At 37.6% G+C, this 22,994-nt stretch overlaps 1 protein-coding gene across 1 annotated transcript in view; it reads right to left on the minus strand.

Annotated features, from left to right (window-relative positions):
* LOC121379305 (caskin-2-like) overlaps nucleotides 1-22,994 on the minus strand; it is a 211,270-nt gene that overhangs the window by 93,465 nt on the left and 94,811 nt on the right. The window lies entirely within an intron of this gene.

Raw genomic sequence — 22,994 nt, forward strand, 5'->3', positions numbered from 1 at the left:
AAGATGGTTTAGGTGGCTAGGTCAGTACACTTTGGCTGAATAGGTCATCATATTAACAGGTTCTCAGATCTTGTACCTTGTCCAATAATGATCACTGTGTAATTGCATGCATCTGTTGGGGAGGATTTATGTATGCATGTACCATTTAGCATTTCCCAGTCCTCAGAAACATTGCCAAAAACCAGTCAGCTCAGTATTCATATGTAGAAAGAGAAACTAGTATCCGGTATATAATATGTCACAATGTATTAACTAATAAATGGTTACATTATTACTTATATAGTATTCTTGTTTTCTAATAGCAAATTGAGATACAAGGTGGAAGAGATTCCAGGTGATTTTGACAAATTTGGCAGTTATCTGACATCATCATCATCATGTAGATAAAAGGGGAAGCATGTAGCTCACTTGTGGTAAAATAGGTCATAAGATCGATGCTTCCTAGAGGACCCACCGAGTTTCTGCTTGTCCCAAACAGTACCCAGAAACTGGTACACCAAAGGCTGTAGTATGTGCTTTCACATTTATGGAAAAGTGCTAATAAGACCAAGTGTCAAAATAATCATATATGGCGAGATGTCTTCCTTAAATAAAGTAAACTCAGTTATCATTAACATTTTAAAAAGAAACTAGTTTGATACAATTTAAACTCAGGAATTCTCAGAAATCACTAGTACAAATTTATTCCTTGCATTTTTTTTTTTTACATGAGATTCAACAATGTTTTAGGAAACTACAAATCTATGAGCTGACATTTATTCTGGCCTGTCTGTTTTGCAAATCAGTCAAGTTAAAGCAAACAAACTTTTTTTCTTCTTTTAATGTTAACATGATCAAAATGTTTGAGTAAATATGTCAATACAGACTATTTATTCATATATTCCAAGCAGAGGACAATCGCATACATGCTTACAAGCATGGAAGCAGAATTAATACAGAACAATACCAGTGATTAACAAACACTGCTGTCAAGAAATAGTTCACCGACCTTTCATATCATACATCATACAATGACATTCAAAAAGAGGGTTCTGAATTAGCAAATCATCAGCATTGTTTATATAAACCCAAATGCTCTCTGCACAGAAACACCTCCAGCTCCGTACAGTGAATGGCAGAACCAAGAGGCTATGCCCTGGGCACACAGGCCTCAACCTCAATTTAATAGGAGCATGGGAAAACTGTTGGGATTTGAACCACATTAAATCTTTGCCAGGAATAATCCATATGTATCAACAGGTATGAATCAAAACTATTGTCATAAAACCAGAACACTGGATTGCACCAAAGTCAAGGTGATAAAACTTTGTGCCCAAAATAATAATGTATGCCCAAAATATATATGCCCAAAATAATCATGCCCTAATTTAAGTACAAACATGCTTACCTCAAAATATTTCACCTCAAAAACCAATAAAATGTTATGCTTTAATTATATTAAAATAACATAGAAAAACATTTCTGAATATTCACAACTTTTCAGCGGCTGTTAAGAAAATTCCTGTACTGAAAAGACCTCGCTGCAAAGACAAGATAGAACACACACCATCACCCCCATCCCACCCTACCCCCCAAAAAGAGAGAAACAAACCAGTTGCTTGCAAATTAATGAGATCTAAAGAAATCTACAAGTAATCATAATATTGTATTGTAACATTGATTATCAACACATTTTTAAACTGCAGATACGTGTATATTATACAAATACATACAGGTAAAAAAAATACATGCAACAACAATGATGAAATGATTAGTTCTGAAAACTGCATCAATATTTTAATTATCTCACCTGGCACTCCCTGACCCACACAAGCACAACCCACACAGTCCCTGCCCCCGAGACACTGGGGCAGACAGAACTTCATATCTCACATATACAGTTAAAAGCTAATCCAAAGGTAATCTTCCCAGATTATCTAATACATCTCCAGTCATAACTGCCTTCCTCTTTTTTGTTTTCCTCCAGCAAGCCAGCTAGTAAACAACAAACTCTTTCATTTACAGGAAGCCGAGGAAGCACAGGTCAGAAATAGACCCAAGTAAAAATATACACCAGCAGTATAATAATGATGACTATACAGGGCCCACGTCTTGGCATACTAGTAGCCGAGCGGGTCGTCAGGCCATTGTTTTTGCAGGTACAAAGTGATGGATGTTGAGTAAGTAAGTAAGACGGTCGGGAGCAATTGCTTTCCAATACTGGTTCACAATACTGGTTCACGCATCCCACTGACAATATTGAGAATGGGGAATGTGCAACTGGCGCCGTAGCTCAATCCAATAAAAAGAAAGTCATATAGTGCAAATGAACAGAGTTGGAACTATATCAACATGAAGAAAATGAGGCAGCTATAGTCCGTCCCATCCTCCTACAATTTTTTTTTTTTTTTTAAATAATTTCAGTTTGGTTTGACGTAAGAAGAAAAGTAAAAGTGTTTTGGAAATAACAAAAAAAAAAAAAAAATTGTGCTATTTAGAAACCAATTGGCTTAGAATAAATAACATGTAGTAAATTCCATAGTATGAAAAAGGTGTTTGCTGTGGGATGGACTATAGATGGGCAATACTATAGGAAGTGGCTTAATGGTATATTGTCTGCGTGTAGGGAATAATTGCAGCATAACAAAAATATCATTACAAACATTACTTGGTATTTTTAGTGCCAGCAACCTTTTGACAAAGAATTCTCACTAGCGATGCTACATTTTATGACACAACAAAACAGCACATATGTGTTTATTGCTGTACTTTCTGACTCAGTAGGGAAAAAACTGGGTTTGAAAAATGTAACAAAAAAACTTATTTAAATTTCTCAAAATACCTGTAGATAATAGGAAAACTTGTACTATAGAACCTGCTGCCACCATATATGTACAGGGTTTGAAATTGGCTGAAATTTTTGTCAGACATTCGGTCCAGCAAACAATAAATTCTGCTAGCCCAAATCAAACTCTGCCGGACCAAACATGATTGTGTGAGTATAAATGTAAAATAGCTGCCGGTTCAATGGAGCAACAGGTGAAAAAATCTTCTGGCCCATATTGATGTTGACCAACAATTTTTTTTTGGGGAAGGCAGTATTTCTACCACTATTCTTTTCAATTAGTAACAAGAAGCCTTTTATCTGTAGTTTTCCAAACCAAGCGTAGCACATACCATGGACTTTTTGATGTATCAGACACAGAACTGATTGCAATAGAAAGGAAAACACCATTTGGCCTACTGATGAAGAACTGATTGCAATGGAAAGGAAACCGCCAACAGGCCAACTGAGGATATTTGATCCTACAATCCATTACACCTGACCACCCTGTGATCGGAGGTACTGGTAATTTTAACCATCACTCATTACTCTAATCTGTACCAGTGACCGGCATGGATGTAGCCCATTCTCTAATTAACACACATTTGATACAAGAACCTATCACACCTAGCTCACCACCATTTATAGATATTAGAAAATTAAAACCGGGCTATCTTCGTAACCAACCAAGAGTGAAATAACATAATTAAAATCGTTCTATTTAGGTTCAGTATCTCTGGGCGCGGGGCTGGGGAAGAAAAATGTTTATCAAGACAACAGTTTAACTCCAGTCCATCCAAGTCTGAGTAATTATTACACTTCAGAGTAATTGATTACTCTCAGCCATTAGGACATAAGGTGTGTGGGTGAAAGATGAAAATAGCCCATACATTAGCAGGCTGATTAGATTGACCCAGTTCCCAGTCAGGTGTTAAATGATTTTAAGACCTGCAAATACACCCGTAGTGTGATCAACATAATGTCTGGTAGATTGCAGTTGGTTACAAGGTCAAATGATTTCAGAGTGGACACCAATCGATAATATACTGATACAAGCTGTTTCATCTAGGTTTTTGGTATGTGCATATGCATATGTATGTTGTGTGTGTGTGTGGGGAGGGAGGGAGGGAGGGAGGGGAGAGAGAGAGAGAGAGAGAGAGAGAGAGGAGGAGAGAGAGAGAGAGAGAGAGAGAGAGAGAGAGAGAGAGAGAGAGAGAGAGAGAGAGAGAGAGAAAGAGAGAGAGATAGAGAAGGGGCATATGTTTTGTCATGACCACATCCACTGAAGGCATGGGTCTAACTATTGACTTTGCCAGAGCTGGATTTGGGGCAGAATGTGAATGCATATGCATATGCATATAAAAAATGATATATATTTACATGTTTGAGGTGGGAGTTTAGCTTAGTGGTAGAGTGCTCATTTGAGGTGCAATAGATGAGTATCCTCGGTGGAATTTTCACTGCCCTATTGCTACTATCTCAAACACAAAGGTTGTGGGATGTTCTGTCCCGACAGTTGTAAAGTGCATATATACAAGATCCCTTGTTGCTATTCCGTAGAACTTAAGTGTATTTTATTATTATTAAAAAAATAAAATAATCTGCTCATTTTGAAACTAAGAACAAGTTTAAGCCTAACTATTAACCGTAAGAGTTGTCATTTTATAACATATGCTGTTGTAAAATGCTGATGGTTGCTGTTAAATGGATCACAAAACTATTTTGTATAAACAGATATCCACGACTAGTACTGACTGATAGTATCCTGTCCTGGACAGAGGATTCGGCCAAGGCCTGCACCTGTGCCCATGACAGGCATGCGTTACAACAGCTTGCTCTGAATGCACCTGACCTGACCTGACTTGACTGACAGAAACGAAAACAAACTAACTTCAATATTATGAATAAACATTCAGTGAACTAATCATAATTTTGACCTTGATTTTTAAAAACTGAATTAACATTGATATTGATCTGAAATGATATATCATTTCTTGTTATAATCTAGGGGAGCCAACTCTGTCAGCCCAGAATCTTTGGTAGGATAATAAACATTACTGACTGCATCTGTATTATGTTGTTTACCATTTCCAGTGTTTTTTGTTTATTTTTATTTTTATTTTGTTTGTTTGTTATTGTTCTTTAAGAGCTCACATTTATATTACAAAATTATACAATATTTGAAGTAAAACAGTCAATAAAAAGTTAAGGAAAGCGCAAAATTTATCCATTAGTAGCAAGGGCTCTTTTATATGCACCATCCCAAAGACAGGATATCACATACCATGGGCTTAGATAAACCAGCTGTGGTGCACTGGCAGGAAGGAGATACAATGGACCCACCGACAGGGACCGAGCCTAGACCGACTGCGCATCATGCAAATGCTTTACCACTGGGTTACATCCTGCCCCTCACAGTCTATAAATTGCAGCGAGTAAAACTTCCTCATCACCTAAGATTCCTACACAGATGGCTTTCTTCAGGTCGAGGTTTTCCAGTCTAAGCACCATGATGTGTCATGTTGTCAGAAAGAAAACATTAGTGTACAACAAAGAGGTTATCAGAGAGGTTAATAAACCAGCTCTCCCCACCCAGCACCTGTGGGCTACAGAACACAGGCTGGCGTGTCACAACAACTCAGGTGAAGTGATTTACACTGATTTACTGCAGCAACATTGTGGTACGTTCACTGGGTAACCTGGGCCAGGACGTCAGTCAAGGACACAATTAGCATGACACCGGCCGAGGTCAAACATCAAAGGAATTGAGGTTGGAAGAAATCAAGGAATATATCACCTTTCATGCACCATTTAGGATTCCTGGGTCGAGACTTCATTACAAGAAACATTCAAATGCTAATGAGCACATAATATTGTGATTGTGACCTAACCAAGTTTAATTAACATCTGAGCAGATAGACTAGTCTTTCCAATGAGAAAACAAGGATAAAGTTTGTTTTGGTTAACAACATCACTATGGCATGCTAATTTATTAAACATTGGCTATTGGATGTCAAACATTTGATAATTCTGACAGTCTTAGAGGAAGCCTGCTATATTTTTCCATTAGTAATAAAAGATCTTTTTATGCAGGAAAGCACATACCATAATCTTTGAAATACCAATCATGGGTCACTGGTTGGAACAGAAAAAAAAACCCAATCAGAGAATGGGTTTGATACTTTGACCCAAGTTCTTTAGGCAACAAGTAACCCAACACATCCAAGGGTGGATCAATCCTATGACCTATCACATATCAAGCAAGCAAACAATTTACTTAACTAAAGACTGAAATATTATAAATTTTAAGTACAAATATTATACGTAAGTGTTTATATTAAAGGGACACACCCTAGTTATGTTTATTTGTTAACCATTACGGCGTTGTTTTTCGCTATTAAACCCCATTTTTCACAAATAAAATTACACTTTACTTACATTTTATTATTTAGAATACACATTTCCATTCACCTGAAGTGCTTTTTGGTAATCCTGATGTTTGTAAAACCATGAAATACATTTTTTCACAAAACGTGTTGTCGAGAAAAAAACGTTAAGCAAGCGAGGTCCAATCTATTTTTAATGTCACAGACGTTGGTATATCACGTGACCGTTATCATTTTGGTTCGGTTTGTTTTCTCGTGCACGGTTCGCGTCTGTGAAATTTGTCGTGACGTAGGCATTGTTGTGCTTCTACCGGTGACATCAGAATACTAACTTTCAAAATTATTTCAAGCAATTGGGACATGGAGATTCCCATGGTATTTATCGATATAAAACCTGCTTTTTCACTCCATTTGATAAAAACGTGATCTAAGTGTGTTACAGGTTTGTAGATTAACCAAATTATAATTTATTTTCGCTGGATGGAACTAGGATGTGCGGCTTTAAAGTGGTGGGGTAATACATGCATGGTTTGTTGCTTTCCATTTCTAGTCACTTTACAGTCATAAGTCACAAATAAGGGAAAGCACAAATTTATTTTCTCTAATTATAATCATTGTGGATTTTTTTTAATAAGTATTTAGAATTATATTCTTCAAAAAATAAATAAAAATTAAAGTCTGGCTTAATGTACTATATGTGAACTAAAAATTATCCCTGCATAGCAATAATTAAAAAACAACATTGTCCAAAATTAAAGGACACAATCAAACCGGCCTCGTTGGTGCAGTGGTTAAGCCATCGGACCACAGGCTGGTAAATACAGGGTTCGCAGCCCGGGAACCGGCTCTAACCCAGAGCGAGTTCTTAAGGGGTCAATGGGTAGGTGTAAGGCCACTACACCCTCTTCTCTCTCACTAACCACTAACCCACTGTCCTGATCAGACAGCCCAGATAGCTGAGCTGTGTGCCCAAGACAGCGTGCTTGAACCTTATTTGGATATAAGCATGAAAATAAGTTGAAATGAAATGAAATCAAAGTACATGATCAACATTGTATGTATGTTTGTTTAACAACACGCACATCAACAAATCTACAGCTGGCTTCATTTCAACACCAATCATTACTCTTCATGATCACCACCATCAACCGAGCACGATTTCTCACTAACATGCTTATTACTGTCACTCCTTTGTCCGACTATTTCGCGCTTCTTTCTGCTGAATCATTTGGAAAATCACAAGCCAACAGTTTATTATAAAAAAAGAAAACTCAAGACTTCTATTAGCCTCTGTATGGCCATAGAAAGCCAGTGATGCACAACATGGGGATCATTCTGCCATAAATCTCTTCTTGTTGACAAATGAGTCCCATGGCTCAGTGGTCATTCTCATACCTACATGTATACCTATCTGTACTTCACTCAGTCTAATATGCCACGCCACTGACAATAAGTCCGACAATACATACCAAAGGAAAGGAATGTTTGTTTAACACATTTTAAACTATGGTTATTTTAGTATCTAACATATGATTATTTAGACTATTGGTCTAATAAAAGAAGAACACTGCTGCCACCACACAGGATATTCTTATCAAAAAGCGGCAAAGAAACTTCCATTTTTTAATCCATTTAACTACATCTGATACATGTAATTGTTTTATTGTTTAGGGTAAAATTAAACATTAATTCATTCATGCATACTAGTTGTGAGGCATAGTTTCAATGAAAAACCCAGAGTCCATCAAGGATGATTGATCCTATGACCCACTGCACCTCAGGGGTGGGACGTAGCCCAGTGGTAAAGCGCTCACCTGATGCACAATCAGTCTGGGATCGATTCCTGGCTATTTCTCGTCCCAGCCAGTGCTCACGATTGGTATATCAAAGGCCATGTGCTATTCTATCTGTAGGATGGTGCATATAAAAGATCCCTTGCTATTAATGGAAACATGTAGCAGGTTTCCTCTCTGAGACTATAATGTCAAAATTATCCAATTTTACATTCCGTCCCAACTAATACACTCATACAACAAATAACATACATTTGCACTGTTAGATCTGTTTTAGAATTATGAGTCATACAAAAAGGTAAAAAGTTTTGAAAATAAAATTAGAAGTAAAGTAATAAAAATAAAATTACAATTTAAAAAAAAATCAAAACCTTTTCCACACCTTTATCTATGTGAATCCAGTGATATTTTGGAAAAAGCATGGTTTCAGCAAACAATATATTTTTTAGGTTGACCTAAATTGCCAAGTAAACATTTAAAAAAATAATCACTGATGATACTTTACATTTCATCCTTTCATGCTGTCACAGTACATGTATGTACAGTCAACAGACACATATTTACATCAATGGTGTTTTCTTGTCCTCACAAATAGTCACTGGACACAATCATTAGCGCAAGTTTTTTTCTAATGGGCTTTTGTTGGCTATAATAATGGCTAACAGATAAGTTTGTCAACTGGTAAATTCTTCTTCACAATTCATTGGGTTTTCTTAAACCATTCACAAAGAATACAGTAAGAATAGTTGGGGGGGGGGGGGGGGGAAAGAAAAAAGCAATATTTGTTTACAACACATTTTTAAACTAATGCTAGGCTCAGACTATCAACTGCCATGACAGTTAGCCAACTTTCTGCTGTCAAGACTTCTACAACTGTTCAGTTGCAAGTCTGAGCATTCTTACAACTCGATTTTCATTGTATACGACTTCTACGACCATTTAGTTGTTAATCTAAGCATACCAGTAGTAAATCGGGAGTTGGGGAAATTACAATACAACCGTCAAGTTGGCCTAACTTTGTCGTGACAGTTGACAGTCTGATACTAGAATAGGGCTACTTGCAGGCATCAATAGACGGTCATCACAAAAAGCTGTTGCAAAATTGATCTCAAAACAAACAGTTTTATCATTATCTGTATTTACCTGTACTAAGCTGCTGCCACAAGATATGAATTTAGAAGGCTGAATATATACTAAAACGCAAAAGAAACGCAGGTTCTCATTAAATTGGATATAAAATATTAAAAAAACAAAACGAAATGAAGATTTCAACATTTATTTTGGAGCTACACCAATTCGGCACACATTGGTGTTGGAAATTTTTGATTGAATTCCTTTTTGGCTATTGTTTCATGTCATAAAGTAGGGTGGGGGTCCATGTTAAAAATGTGAAAGAGACGACCTGTAGCATTGTCAAAGTCAGTATCGCGTGTGACCACCCTGGGCATTCAAACAGGCAGTGCAACGTCTCCTCATTGAGTTGACAAGCCGTTGAAAGAATGCCTGAGGGAGTGAGTTCCATTCATGGACCAATGCTGCCTCCAGCGCCTGCATATTCTGAGGTTGTCCGCGAGCCTGAAGGCGACGTCCGATTTCATCCCAGACGTGTTCGATAGGCGCCATGTCCGGTGATAAGGCTGGCCACGGCAACGTTGGGATGTTGTGCTGAGCCAGCAACGCCTGTGTTGCCCTGGCAGTGTGCGGCCTGGCATTGTCTTGCTGCAGCAAGCGCACACGTGGGTGAGCGGCAAAGAAGGGAACGACGTGATTGTTGATGACGTCATTTTGGTACACGGCGGCATTAACGCGTTGTCTGAACACATGAAGTTGTGTTCTGTGGTTGAATGAGAACCCACCCCACACCATCACACTACCCCCGCCCCATCGGTCGGCCTGCAGAACGCAGCAGTCGGAGTAACGTTCATGTCGACGTCGCCATACTCGGATTCGGCCATCAGCGTTGGAAAGATTGTAACGGCTCTCATCAGTAAACAGAACTTGTTGCCACTGGCCACGTCGCCATCTTTGATGTTGTTGCGCCCACTGTTGACGTTGTTGGCGGTGCCGAGGGGTCAATATTGGTCCCACATAAGGACGGCGGTTACGGAGTCCTGCTGCCCTCAGACGGCGTCGGACGGTATCGGCGGACACTGGACCACGCACCTGGTGAGCGGTGTTAGCTGCTGGCAGCATCCGATTCCTAAGGTGGGTCACCCGGATGTACCGGTCTAGGGCTGCGGTTGTCACCCTCGGGCGGCCGGTGCGTGGTCGATCGTTCACAGATCCAGTGATTTGGTGACGTTGAGAAAGGCGTGCGATTGTCGAAACATGACATCCCAATTGTCTGGCTACAGCAGTACGGGTCTGTCCGGCTTGCAACATCCCGGTGGCCATCCCTCGCTGGAGTTGCATCAGTCGCGGCATTTTTAAAATGTGATTCTGTTGTCTGTCACTACTCAAATTGAATTTATGCGATTAAATCCAGGTGTGTAGGCTTTATAAGCATTTCAATGAGTGTGTTTGCACTGGATTCATGATACGGATGATCCAGCACGTGCAAACAACGTGTTTTGAGAATTCGTGACGTCACACAGGTAATGAAATTGACACGCAGGTGGGACTGCGGTGTGGGTGTGTGCCATGTCCTTTAACACAGTTGAGGTTCAATTCCACCAAAGATACTGCTTTACAAAGTGCAATTCTTTCGCATTTTCAGGACCTGCGTTTCTTTTGCGTTTTAGTATAAGTACAGGTATCATGTATAAAGTAATCCATATACAGGTTGAAACACAAAATATGGATTGGCCAACTTTAGATGTTATATCAATTTTGTACAGTTTACAATTTCCACTGTTTTCAGTACAAAATCTTTTCACAGACATACATGTACTAATCCATGGTGGTAGATGTTAATGTTTGTTTTATGTTTTATTTTTATTATTCACTCAAATCATTGCTATCACTGTACCAATACCTGTGTGTGCACCTTAATTACTCAGTAGAGTTACTTTTAAATCCTTATGTGCAGTCTATCTAGGATCGATCACCGTCAGTGGACATATTGGGCTATTTCTCGTTCCAGCCAGTGCTCCACAACTGGTGCAACAAAGGCTGTGGCATGTACTACCCTATCTGTGGGATGGTGCATATAAAAGATCTCTTGCTGCTAATCGAAAAAGAGTAGGCCATGAAGTAGACACAGCAGGTTTCATCTCTCAATGTCCTTGACCATATGTCTGACACCATATAACCGTAATTAAAAATGTGTTGTCTGTCGTTAAAACATTTCCCTCCTTCCTATTTTTAAATCCTAGACTACACCGCATACAACATGATAACACAAGTTGTGGCCAAGTCTAATAAATGGACATGACCAAATGCTTCCAACTGTATTAGTGTGTAAGAATATATTGGCAATTTTGTATGAAAACAACACTGTGGGACATATTGTTATGAAATATCATTAGCTTGAGAATCTTATCCAGAATAAGATGCTGTTTTACTTTCTTGATATGTTAACCTCAATGACTCTTTTGGACTTATTTTGATGCCAGAATTATATTTTTTGTTTAACATATGGTTACTGTTCCACATAGGCTACTCCTATCAAGAAGTTCCTTAACAATATATCCGACGCCATATAATCGTAAATAAAATGTGTTGAGTGTGTCGTTAAATAAAACATTTCCTTCCTTTCTATCAAGAAGCAGCTTGTGATTTTCATAATCACTTACCCATCACAGCATACATCAGGGTTTTTGGTATACTAGTCACGGGGCACTAGTGGGGACAGGACCCCCCCCCCCCCCACACACACACACACACACACACATAACACACATCCACTTCAGGTGATCGATTCAATGATTGATTAATGTTATGATTTTACCACTTAACTCTATCCTAACACATGTAGAAAAAATGAAACAAAAGGACATATTTTATACACATATTTACTGACATCAAAAACCCCCAAAACCAATACTCTGATAAGACTACTGAAGAAAAAACAAACATATATTGCATGTTTAAAACACATATATTCATGAGAGTGATGTTTTGGTATGTTGGGAACAAAATTGCAATCCATAAAAGCAAAAAGATATTTAACCACCATTTTATTTCCAATATCCAAATCATAAGGCAAATTAAATAAATTTTTCTTGGTACAATTTCTTTTGTATGTCAGTATACATGTAAGTTACCAAACCCAGAAATGATTTAGTAATTCCATTAAGAATCACTTACATACATTTATTCTACATATATACATATTTATGTAAATGCATAGTTACTGATAATGTTATCAGTCGACTGTGGCATCTGCGTTTACATGAAAACTATGTACAGTAGTTACATCTCATGCAGTCTACCATCTACATATTGCATTGACACACCGAAATTTGTATAAAATATTTTATCAGGACTAAAGCATTCTCCTGTGCAGTGATACAGTTACGAGATTCCCCAGTGAGGAACAGATGATCAGATGAAATCACAATAACAGTAATGGCAATACCTGACATTCCTAAATGGAATCTCCATTACTAGATGATTCACAGATTTACAAAGTGCTATCTCAAAGATTTTAAGTGCAATGGCACACCAGTGTATGTGTATTCGTGTATCTGTATACAGTCAAACCTGTGTTAAGCAGCCACTAAAGGGAGTTTTTGACAAAATGCCCTCTTAAGAAGGTGCTGATTAATACAGGTTAGTTTGAATATTAGATGATTTGGGAGAATACAAATTTGGTTTCTTAAAACAGTGGGTGAGATTTAGCTCAGTCAGTTGAGTGCTTGTTTGAGGTGCTTACATTACATGATTGAACCACCTTGGTGAATCCACTGATTCAACTGATTGGGTTTCATCTCTCCTTCCAACCACTGCACCACAACTGGTCAAAGGCTGTCGTATGTGCTTTCTTGTCTGTGCGAAAGTGCATATAAAAGATCCCTTGCTGCATTATGAAAAATGTAGCAGGTTTTCACCAATGATTAATTAATCAATGTGCTCTAGTGGTGTCATTAAACAAAACAAACTTTAACTTTAATTTAATATAGGTGGCCATTAGAATAGGTTTGACTGTATGTGGAATGACACACATGTAATCATAAACGCTATTATTGGACGGTTTCCAATGTTATGAACCGACAAAGGAAAGGACTATCTAATAACACTGAAGTACAAAGTGACACTAGCTGATCTAAAAAAAAGAAGAAAAAAATAGAGGCAACTGTCAACAATATCAGCAAGGGATATTTTTTTAAACAAATTTCTTATACTACTTAATTAAATTGAGAAATAATCCAATGGATCCACGAGGAGGTGGTGGGGATTGACCCATCATACCTTTGGTGATCAATATAACTACTGACCTATATCCTGCTACAAACTGACAGAAATATTTGAGGAGCACCAAAATGGAGATTTATTAGGTTTACTTGCTGTCACATAGATAATAAATCAGAAAATGAAATTATGGTGGTGTTTTTAGGGTACAGTTCATAAATCAATATTAAATCTTCATATAATAAAAAAAAATGGTGGGTTTTTTTTCAAAACTAATATTTGTTAAATCATTCATTTGACAATACTTTTATTGAACAATAATAAACGAAATGATAAGGAAGGAAGGAAGGAAGGAAGGAAGGAAGGAAACTGTTTATTTAACGATGCACTCAACAAATTTTATTTACATTTATATGGCGTCGGATAACAAGCAAAATGATAAATGCATTAATGTTTAATGATACTCTGGTATTATCAAAACAGATCTGCATCTGAATGACATTATCATTTTAAAAATCTGAAATTATCATTTTTTCCTACATGTAATAAACTAAACTGTGGTGACACATGTATCTGTTAAGAAGGTATCTGTTAAGAATGATGGTCTGGCAGTAAACAGTATTTGTCCCTCTGGATTATATGCAAATGTTGCAAACTGAACTGAAAACATATATAGTAGAATGAATTTTTAGAAGATGGATGTACTCACACTTGTGAATACACACTAGATTTGAGTGACATCCAAATAACTATGTGTTGACTGGTTACTTGCTATATACATTGCAACAATGGCAAACAATAACACCAGCCATTGAGAACAGTCAGTGTCCTAGACATAAAAAAGAAGGTACATTTTTGTATGAATCTTTCAATGAGAACCACTGAGGCAAGACATTCTTCAAGTAAACTAGACGACACTCCCTTGATACAAAAACTGAAATATATGTCAGTCGAAGTCAGGTGGGTTTTTTCCAAATGATCTATGAATATTTTTCATTTGGATAAAAAAAATTAATAATAATAATAACAATAACAGGGTTTCTGCCAGAAATAATGTTTTTGGCATGGCACTATGGAATTGAATATTTGCTGAATGCAACCGCAGTTGACAGGGGTATGGGGGGGGGGGGGGGGGGGGGGGGGGGGAGAGAGAGAGATTCCTTCAGAAAGAAAATGTGTTAGGTTTAGGGTTAGGGTTAAGGAAATCATACAGTAATGATATGAGTCATTAATTATGTCAAACGGTTAACTTAAAAAAAAAATCTGTAAAAATAATTTGGTATGGAAGGAAGGAAGAAAATGTTTTATTTAACGACACACTCAATACATTTTATTTACGGTTATATGGCGTCAGACATATGGTTAAGGACCACACAGATATTGAAAGAGGAAACCAGCTGTCGCCACTTCATGGGCTACTCTTTTCCATTAGCAGCAAGGGATATTTTATATGCACCATCCCACACAGGATAGTACATACCATAACCTTTGTTACACCAGTTGTGGAGCACTGGCTGGAATGAGAAATAGCCCAATGATCAACCGTGCATCAGGCAAGCGCTCTACCACAGAGCTACATCCCACCCCTATTTGGGTATGGCGCCATACCAGTTTTACCCTCTGGCAGAAAGCCTGAATAAAATTAACTGTTTTTAGCTTTTTATTCCCCATTAGGACTTATAGAAATAGGTCTTACCATCTAAATTTGGTAATTGCCCCCATCAACCTACAACCTACTACCTTCACCCTCCCCCTCCCGCCATGGAATCGTGGACTGGTTATGCCAGAACCCGAATCCATGGTGGGCGTGCCCGAACCGTAAAGATGTGGGCACGTTAATATAGTTCCCTTCCCTTCACCCCCCCCCCCCCAACACAAACACTGAGGCTATTCAATTAATTAATAAGCATCTAGCTTCTACCCTTCTTTCATCAATATCCACTTCTCATATCTTTATGGTTAACATAAACTGACAGCGATTTGTGGAAACATCACAACCTTGCTCAAATACCTTTTCAATTCCACCTTGTGTGGGGATATGATTTTGTCGTTCAGATTGTAATGTTCACTTATCACAAAACATTAAAAAAAAATTCTACTGTACATACTTTTTAATCATTGTTTGCAAGTATGTGCTGTGTATATAATGTTTTCTTGGTATTTTGTAATGTATCATTGCATGCCAATAATACAAAATAAAGAATTTAAAAAAAATTCTACTATCTTCCTCTAACCTATCAGCACAAGCAATTCTGTCTAACCAAAATACTCCAGCATACACAAAACTATCATAAACATTTTTCCTTTTGACAGGTCCACAACAAGGCAGTTATTTCCCCTTTTCAGAATGAATTAGCACTTCACTCTTAACAATCTGGACTCATATTGGAAACACTTACCTGATATACCAATCTCGAGGGCCTACCCTACAGCATGTCCTCAAAGCAAATTAAACAAGTACAAGTTTCTCAATGGAGATGTCCAACTCGGCTTTACCCTGTCTGTAGCTGAGAGACCAACACACGTGATGGACCCTTTGGCGTGCCAGTGTCAGGACACTCTTAGTATAACACACGGGACATCTCAACATGCAAAAAAAAAACATACCTGTTTAATTATAGCATTTAGCTCATGCTCACCTCCTGTGTCCCAGAGTTCATTGTAACAACGGAATGAATCAGCAGCAGACAATTGCGATATGCGCCATCTAGGAGTGTACAGGAAAAAACCCCAAATACTGATTTAGCTTAGAGTGTGAAGAATGACAGGTTAGGTGATCAGTCAGTGTGAGAGCAGTGAAAACATTGCCAGACTAGACTACCCTTACAAGTGAACAGCACACCAGCGAGGGTCAGCCAGGAGACACGTGATAGACGATACTGCAAGCCATCTACATTCTGAATTCTTTAATGCAATCGGTAACACGTAGTGACACTTTAATGATGCGAGAACATTCTCAATTTGAACTATAACAAATTCTAAGATAATTGATAGGTTTTTTTTCACTAGTTAGGGAACTTAATGATTTTGGGGTGGGACGTAGGTCAGTGGTACAGTGCTCACCTGACGCACGTGATCTATCTAAGATCGATTCCTTTCGGTGGGCCCACTGGGCTATTTCTCATTCCAACCAGTGCTCCACAATTGGTGTAACAAATACCATGGTATGTACAATCCTGTCTGTGGGATGGTGCATATAAAAGATCCCTTGCTACTAGTGGGAAAATGTAGAGGGTTTCCTATCTTAAGACTCTTAGATGTTTGACATCCAATAGTCAATGACTAACAAATCAATGTGCTCTATTGGTGTCGTTAAAGAAAACAAACTTTAACTTAATGATTTTATAACAAAGTGAAAAGATTCTCAGTTTAAACTGTAACAAATTCTACAATATGATGGATAATTATAAGTGTTTTCATTAGAAACAGATTATATATAATAATCAATTAAGAATATTCTCACTTAAACTGTATTTAAAACAACAAATTCCATACAATGAATAAGTTTTTCTACCAGCCAAGGGGCAAGTGAAAAGATTCTCAGTTTAAAAGTTAACAAATTCTATAATATGATAGATAAAGTTTTCTACCATGTAATGATAGGTTTTTCTACTAGGCTACCGAGTATATAATCATGTGAGAATATTCTCATTTAAACTGAATTTAAACTGTAACAAATTCTAATAGATGGATTTTTCCTTGTCCCAATCAGTGTCCTACAAATGGTACATCAAAGGCTGTGGTATGTTCTGTCCTGTCTGTGGGGACAGTGCCACAAAAGATCCCTTGCTGCTAATCGATATATGTAGCAGGTTTTCCATGAAGATGTCAGAATTACTGAATGTTTGACATCCAATAAATAGCCAATTAATAATAAATTAATATGCTCTAGTTGTGTTGTTAAAAAAAAAAAACTTTAAACAGATTTTTCTACCTGTTAATGGGCTAGCGATTTTATAACAATGCGAGAGGATTTTCATTTCAAACAAACAAATTCTAATACAATGAATATATGGGGGCAGGTGTGTGTGTCTCCCCCACCAGTCAGGTGTTATAGTGATTTTATACATGTATATAATATATAAAGGAAGGAAATGGTTTATTTAACGACGCACTCAACACAGTTTATTTCCGGTTACATGGGGTTGGAGGAAACCTGCAATCGCCACTTCGTGGGCTACTCTTTTCGATTAGCAGCAAGGAATCTTTTATATGCACCTTCCCATAGACAGGATAGCACATACCATGGTCTTTGATGTACCAGTCGTGGTGCACTGGCTGGAGCGAGAAATAGCCCAATGGGATAATGTATAAACAACATTATATATATATATATATCCCTAACATTTTCAAGTTCATTTCTTGTTAGCAAAAGTTATCTGATTTACAGCCTATAGGGTTGTAATACTGCTTACATGTGCATGTACTAGCCAAACAATATAGCCTTTTAACTGACATGGTACATTTGTGTACATGTATACAAGTATTTGCACATTCACTGCAGTTCTTTATGTGCTTCTTTAAACATACATGTATGTATCTTTTTAAAACCTGTTCATCAGCTGTGTGTCTAACAGAAACAGGAAACTTGTTTAACATGTCCTAATCTTCTGCAAGTCTAAGCAATGTCTATACTGTAGTGCAGTGGATTATTATCATTTAACATCTCTCTCTCTCTCTCTCTCTCTCTCTCTCTCTCTCTCTCTCTCTCTCTCTCTCTCTCTCTGTCTCTCTCTGTCTGTCTCTCTTTCCTCTCTCTCTGCTGTCAGTCTAAAGCAATGTCTGCATTTTACAGTAGTAAATTATTATCATTTAACATTTCTCTCTTCTGTCAGTCTGAAGTAATGTCTGAACTTCATAGTAATAAATTATTATCATTCTCTCTGTGTGTGTGTGTGTGTGTCTGTCTCTCGGTCTGTCTGTCTCTCTCTCCCTCCCTCATTCTCTTTCTCTCTCTCTCTCTCTCTCTGTGTGTCTCTGTCTCTCGGTCTGTCTGTCTGTCTCTCCCTCCCTCTACCTCCCTCATTCTCTCTCTCATTCTCTCTCTCTCTCTCTCTCTGCTGTCAGTCTAAAGCAAAGTATGTACTTCATAGCAGTAAATTATTATCATTTAACATATCTCTCTCTGCTGTCAGTCTAAAGCAATGTCTGTACTTTATAGCAGTAAATTATTAGCATTTAACATGTCCCTTTCTGCTGTGAGTTTGAAGCAAATGTCTGGACTTAATAGTAGTAAATTATGACAATAAGCAAATTCAAAATATAACTATTAGTTTTAATACAAGTCAAACTATATCTAGCATTACAGACTTACAAAGAAAGAAAGAAAGACGGACAGACGGACGGATGGACATACAGACAGACAGACAGACAGACACATAGATAGACAGACAGAGAAATACAAGAAACCTGTGACTGCCATAGTCTAAGTACTCCTACTGAAAAAGCAGCAAGTAATTCCTTAATTGCTATTTCCAAAACAGGACATTACATTCCATGACTTTTGATGTTCCAGTCATAGTGCAATAAGTGGGATAGGGGTAAAACCTGAATCCGTCTAGGGCGGTCCATAAACTCATCCCTTGTCAGGTGAGCACTCTACAAGAGCTATATCCCACCCCTTCTTCATACAAACAAAGTAATAAACATTCTATTATACGTCTATTTCTTTTTTTAAAGCTGATTTTTAAGTATTCTGAAAGAAAAGTCACTCAAGGTATAAAAAAAAAAAAAGGAAAAAAAAAAAGTAAGTCTAGGGCTGATACAGGAGCTTCTGTAAAAACTACCTGCCCAGCATGCCAGATCCATTTATCATCTCCACGGACACAAAACCATTATAGCCTGAAGTAACGATACACCATCACCCCAATTGCTGACAGCTCTGTATCCACCCGGGAACAAAACACAACACTTAGCTTGTTCCCAAAGCTATAAAGAAGATTAAAAAATTTGAGTAAACCATGTGAGCAAATAAAAAGAAAAATTGGACAGTCTTATGTGAACTTAAGTTGCATGAAATAAGCACACAATGCCGTCAGTGTGCAGGAAATTCTTCGGCATTAACTGTCAGTACATGTCTGTACTAAAGGCAGAATTGATCTTTTCAAGATGTCTTTGTAGGCAGAAGAAAATGTTTCATTAAATTTACGGCTCAGCAACATAAAGTGTCATCATAATAAAAAATTTAAAAAAAGAGAAAAAGAAATGATTCTTCAAGACAGGTGACCTCACGTGAACCCTGGACTCATCTGACCTCTAACCCCAATGACATAAGAGGAATATCTCAGGTTTGAATACATGGCTTTTATCACTTGTTGAAATGGCTGTTTGTCAAGGTGCTATTCAGTCTGCCACAGCAACTATTATAACTAAAGAAGCTGGATGTTTGCTCATTATTTCTCACAGGAATTGAAGGACAGTTTCTTTAGAAAGTGAATTTAGAGCATATGTTCTGTATTCGTCTAGCCATAACAATTTACTGTACATGTACACCTCTAGCTCTAACTAACATGCTGCCTCAGTGGACTGGCTGGCTGGACCGATGGAACAGGGTTCATACACTTTATCACTAACCAAATTCCATGACTTTCTATGACTGTTTCAAGGATATTGTTTACAATCCTCGCTTAAATGTATGGGTTTTTTTTAAAACTGTATTAAGGATAGATGTAATACTTACCATATCTGTATAACTTTTATTGTAATTGTCTTTTAATGTTCAGAAAGGGATTAGGGGGATTAGCAATTTTTAATTTTTTTATTACATTACTTTTAAATTTTAAGTAGCAAAAAAAAGAGAAAGGATTTAGATAGATTTTCATTTTCCATGACTTTCCATGACCAATATAAAAATTCCACGACTTTCCAGGCCTGGAAAATGACATTTACAAATTCCATGACTTTCCTGGATTTCCATGACCTGTACGAACCCTGTGAAAGGATGGATGGATGGATGGATGGATGGATGGATGGACACACAAATGGGTGGATGAACAGATAGCTGGTTGAAAGAATAGGCAGATGGATGGATGGATGGATGAAGGATGGACAAATGAATAAATGAGCAGCTGGTCAAATGATTGTGATGGATGAGAGGAATGGGATGGGATGTATAGGTTTAAGGTGGATGGATGGATGGATGGATGGGATGGATGAATGGATGTACATGCATAATATTTTGAAACATAATTAAAACTCCACTCTATAGTAATACCAATGAACATTTTAAAATGAATACTATTAACTATGCAAACTGAATAGATGTGTATATGCAAATATGTGTTTTCAAAACAAAAAAAACATGGGTCTAATTCACAAAGCCCTCTTAAGCAACATCTTTTTGCTTTACACTGTGAGATTGCGAAGTTGCTAGAGTTTAGTGAATTAAAACCCAGAAGCATTAAAAAAAAATATATATATATATACAGGGATTTACTTTGTTTTTCTGAAATGGGGGTCCCTTGGACTCCCCTCTTTCTTTTCTGGGGGTCCCAACCTGAAAACAAAGGGTCCCAAAACCACACAAATGACAGAGAGCTGCAGACAACAAATCACGTGTATACTATATGTTTCATTAAAGTAAATTTAACAAGCTGTGTTGTTGTTTTCCCTACCTTTTATTGTAAATCAGTAAACTTGTGTCTTTCAACTTCATAGCATAATGGTCTTTCATAGCACTAAATGCTTTCGCTGCGTTGACAAAGTTAAACTGTTCTATACTGGGACCCACCAGTATAATAAACATCAACCTGTTGAGTCTTTCGGGGCTTAGTCTGCTTCTAACTTTGTCCTTTATTGAATTCTGGACTGAAAAGCCTCTCTCGCAAGGCACAGAAGACACAGGTAAGATCAATGCTACTTTGGCAAGAAGTGTGAAGTCTGGATACTGATCGTGGAAATCGCTGATTAAAAGCTTTAAGAAGTTTTCAAAAGTGAGAGACCTGTAAGATTTTGCTAAATGTTTGAACAGCAGGAAATGTGCAGTAACCCTGTCCTTGTTCACAAGATCAGCATAAAAATTGCATAATGTTGACAGCTGCTCTGTGCCATAATGCACTAGACTTGACGCATCAGGGTATCTGGAAGGGTTGAAAACAACATCAAAACACTCAAGCAAGTTTAGAATGTCGGTTGGAAATCTATCGTCCAAATTGTTGATAATTTTATCAATGTACATGTTCCTGATTTTGCAGAATCTCTGTCTGAGGGATTCATTGTCAGTGATATCTACATCTTTGTACTTTGATTTTTGCCCAGCTACCGTTACACCTAGAATGGTCAAGACTTCATCCACTTTCGCTGAACCATGTTTCATAGCACTCAGGGTCTCTTTTGTACAACAAACACTACGTCTAATATGAGACAAATTTACATAATCTTTCTGAAAAGTCAGACTTAGCACACCAATAACTGTTAGAATATCGATCAGTAATGCTATAAGTAACAGGAAAAGGCTGCTGGCTATACATTTATGTAACCCAATAGCTTTGGGGTTTTTGTCACCTTCTAGGGATAGTATTATGGGGCAATAACTGGACATTATCATTTTTACTGCTGCTTCAACAGACAGCCATGGGACAGACGATGGCTCCGTTATTTGTTTTAGATTTGCCATGTAGAATGGTTTGTAGCTCTCTAAGTTTGTCATACCTAACAGAAGAATCGGAGTAATATTTGTATAAACTATGAATCGTACTGTGATAGTTTTCACAATAATCAACCTCTTTACCAGCTTGTGATACTGCTAGGTTTAACCTATGTGCAACACAATGCCCTTGCACTAGATGCTTGTTCCTTTTCTTTAGCTTAGCACTCAAACCATTTAATCTGCCAGTCATGACCGATGCACCATAAGTTCCTAGACCAAACACTTTACCTAACTAGTCATCACAAATGTTTTTGCGTTTGAGAAAGTGCACCAATGTCTCTTCTATGCCTGCTGCAGTGCCATTGGTTATATTTCATTACCAAGAAAAGCCACACACACTTCACCCTTGTCGAGATAACGGACATATACTGCTAATTTTTTCTCAACAGCTATGTCACAGGTTTCGTCTAGCATTATTCCAATGTAGTCACTGGCGTTTAATTTTTCTATCAGGTCTTTTTCAATAACATCCTCAATGCATTTTTCAAATTCCATAATAACCTGTGGACGTTTGTAATAGCTTTCAATTTCAACACCATTTTGAATTTGTAGGTCCATTAAATCTGTAAAAACGTCTGCAGCTATGTCTCTTTTGGCCATAAAATAACAGTTCTCAGCTGCTTTATATAGTTCTCAACTTTATTGGATTGTTCATCTCCAATTTTATCTTTTACTTTTTGTCTAGCAGTGTCAAGGTCAGAACATAATTGAAGAATTTTAATTGATTCAGTGTGTACTTTAGACTCCTGGTGTCGGATCAGAGTAGAATTCTGAAAATTAGTACAACCTTCCTCGGTGGTAAAAGGATTTACCGCGTTTGCGCGATCACAAATTTCACAACGCATACCGCCATGCAACTCGGACTTCTGTAACCACAAGTATTTTCGTAACCACTCTGTATTGAAACTTCGGCATTTCTTTTTAACTGGCGATGAACATGCACTGGAATCGGGTTCGGTGCTTATATGATCCGTAGACCTACCCTCATTACAGTCATCATCAGATGACTTCTTTCTAAAGTTGCCACCAAAAAACTTCCGCAAGTCAATCTGTTTATTCATGACTATATCCGC

Source organism: Gigantopelta aegis, chromosome 8, assembly GCF_016097555.1.
Source record: "Gigantopelta aegis isolate Gae_Host chromosome 8, Gae_host_genome, whole genome shotgun sequence".
Classification (NCBI taxonomy): Eukaryota; Metazoa; Mollusca; class Gastropoda; order Neomphalida; family Peltospiridae; genus Gigantopelta; species Gigantopelta aegis.